Source organism: Macrobrachium rosenbergii, chromosome 43 (genome assembly GCF_040412425.1).
Source record: "Macrobrachium rosenbergii isolate ZJJX-2024 chromosome 43, ASM4041242v1, whole genome shotgun sequence".
NCBI classification, from domain to species: Eukaryota; Metazoa; Arthropoda; class Malacostraca; order Decapoda; family Palaemonidae; genus Macrobrachium; species Macrobrachium rosenbergii.
Window position 1 is genome coordinate 16443474 of NC_089783.1, and position 3308 is coordinate 16446781.

General features: G+C 31.0%; 1 protein-coding gene across 2 annotated transcripts in view; it reads left to right on the forward strand.

The window, feature by feature from the left end:
- The first annotated feature begins 3299 nt into the window (after positions 1-3299).
- Positions 3300-3308, forward strand: part of LOC136828602 (pro-epidermal growth factor-like) — a 16146-nt gene continuing 16137 nt past the window's right edge. For both annotated transcript variants that reach the window (XM_067086644.1, XM_067086643.1), the window contains exon 1: positions 3300-3308. This exon is cut by the window's right edge and continues 205 nt beyond it. The gene's annotated coding sequence lies outside the window, so the exon portion shown is untranslated.

Sequence of the window (3308 nt, forward strand, 5' to 3'; positions counted from 1 at the left end):
CTAATGCGGTTATTTAATGTTCATATCGGAATGATTGGTGATGCTTTATATATATATATATATATATATATATATATATATATATATATATATATATATATATATATATATATATATATATATATATACATATACACACACACTTACACGCACACAAACATACACACACACACATATATATATATTCCCTTAAAAGGGTTTTTCCAGATAGTGACCTTCTGACTCTTAGGTAGTACTTTGAAATAAGGTTACTACCCATTCTGTACAACCAATAGTCCACCAAGGTCGACCGAATACAAGAAATGTAAATCACTGCTCAAACCGACAGACGCAAAAATGCTTTTTAATAAAATGTCTCCAGTTCACTATATCTTTACGGGCCGTTAAAACCTAGTCCCCTCGCCAGTGGAGAACGCATGATACCCTAGGCGTAGCCTGGTTCATCTATGAATATATATATATATATATATATATATATATATATATATATATATATATATATATATGTATATATATATATATATATATATATATATATATATCTCTAAAAAATACTGTAGAATCGTGTACAATGAAGCAGGAAAATGCACATATAAATGAAGGGAATTGAGAACAGAAGAATTATAGTCTGGGCAACGTTTCACCCCGTTTGAAAACAATAGCCAGTCATTTAGAAAAGGGTGAAGACAATCCCCTCTGCTTCAATTATAAGAGCAGTTTCTCATATATATATATATATATATATATATATATATATATATATATATATATATATATATATATATACAGTATATATATAAGAAAACTGCTCCAATAATTGAAGCAAAGGGGAGGACCGAAGGTGTTATATTGCGGGAATTGTCTCCACCCTTTTCTAATTACTGGCTATTGTTTTAAAACGGGGTGAAACGTTGCCCAGACTATAATTCTTCTGTTCTCAATTTCCTTCATTTATATGGGCACTTTCTTGCTTCATTGTACACAGTATATATATATATATATATATATATATATATATATATATATATATATATATATATATATATATATATATATATATATATATATATATACAGTATACATACAGTATATATATATATATATATATATATATATATATATACATACATATATACACACACACATATATATATATATATATATATATATATACATACATATATACACACACATATATATATATATATATATATTCTTGTAATAGGTTTTGAATTAATATATATATATATATATATATATATATATATATATATATATATATATATATATATATATATATATATATATATATATTTGTATATATATTGTATATATGTATTATATATATATTTATATATATAAATATATATATATATATATATATATATATATATATATATGTATATATATATAATGTATATATATATATATATACTTTTAATTCAAAACCTATTACAAGAGCCTTATGCCCATATCTAGCCTAGAGCTAATGCTCAGAAAAAAACTGGGGGAATTTGAAATGTAGCGGATTATTAGTTTGAGGGAAAGTAGAAGCTAGCAAAAAAGGTAAAAGCTGGACAGATATGGGAAAGGAATAATTATTGACATTCACATGAGCAAACAATGAATAGTTAATTTTCACATTATTACAGTATGAGAGGAGGTAGCTTGGCACGTGTTACAGGACTGCTCGAGAGGAGAGACTTCTTCAGTCCAAAGAAAGTGACAGGGCTACCTCCCTTAGAACAGAGGTCCTAAAATAGATAAAAGGCTTCTAGTGGAGAGGCAAGGAAATAGGCTAATCAGACAAATTACCTTAAATTCAGTCTGGTCAAGATGGGAGGCAATTAAAGAAACACTAAAATACAATAGAAATTTTCCTTACGGGGTTGGATAAGGTCAGTGTACGGCAAAGTTTCTATTGTTTTTGAAATAACACAAGTTAAATCAGTTGAATAAAGTATTTTCAGTGACTACAGTGGTCATTTCTCATCGGTAGGTACTGAACTAATAAATCCACCCAAGAACTGAAATGACAGGAGCACACAATTACGTGAAAATGGCGACAAATCACGTCACATCTTACGGAATATATTACAGCCAGTCTTGCAACTTGCAAAGACCACATAGTCCAAACGAGCTATGAATATGAGGCAAGCCATACGACTGGCGATGGCCAAAACGGGAGGACTTTCGCACTGGAATTCTTAAAAGAAGATTTGTCCATTATGAAAGCTAAGGAGGGTGGCCTTTTCACAAGAACAAGGTGATGTTACATCAGAATGGAGTTATTAGATGTTATTTTCTAGATCAGGCAGGAAGGCTAAATCAGACGAATACGGAAAAGATTTTGGTATAATCTCGTAGGGAGCAAGGAAAGGATAAAGAAATCAGAAGCAGGGTTAGAGCTCCACATTTTTTAGTGAAGAAGAAAGAAAGAAAATAATAAAAAATTATCATTTTTTAACATACTTTACCAAAGCCATAAATGAAAAATATGGTCATACACCACAGAGACCTCAATGAATATTGAAGTTCGTCTTAATATGCAAGACTTGCATATTAAGACGAAGTTCAATATTCATTGCGGTGTCTGTGGTGCATGACCAGTATATTTTTCATGATTCTTGTAATCATCTCTCTTTGAAGAGGCTAATCTGACGCTTCCTACGATATGAGGCCATTCTTCTGCCTTCATATTTACTCTTTCTTGTTCTTCGGATTTCCCCACCTATTCGTAAGGAAGTAAATTAAAGGATATTCCAAAAGTAAGGCTATAAAAAGGAAAATCCTTTGATGCTTTATTCAAGACTTTATTGCGAGAGATGTATGGTCTTTAAATACATATCTAATATATCATAAAATGGACATTCCTTAAGCAACAGCTGATGTAACTGAAATATTACTTATTATAAAAATTCAGTACAGTAGAGATAACAATATCAGAAGTAACAGGAGAGAAAATTGGAACTTGCGAAGAATGGAATTATAAACAGAGGAAGAAATAAGAGAATGAAGAAAATGAGAATGGAATGCTAAGAAGAAATTTGCCTCATGAAAAGAAACCGGACTCTATACAAACAGGGACGCTAAGAAAAAACTGACCCTAAAATTTAGCCCTGACATCACAGATCACTTGATAGTGCCCAGCGGAATCCCAGTTCACCACAGCCTATAGAGAAATCCCCGAAATCACCGCCTTTTTCGCATTCGATGACTCAGAGCAATGGAAAACCCACCGGCGTCATCTGTTCACGCTCTCAAGGGCCTACAGAACGCTCAAATAGAACACGCTCGGCGTAACTTAC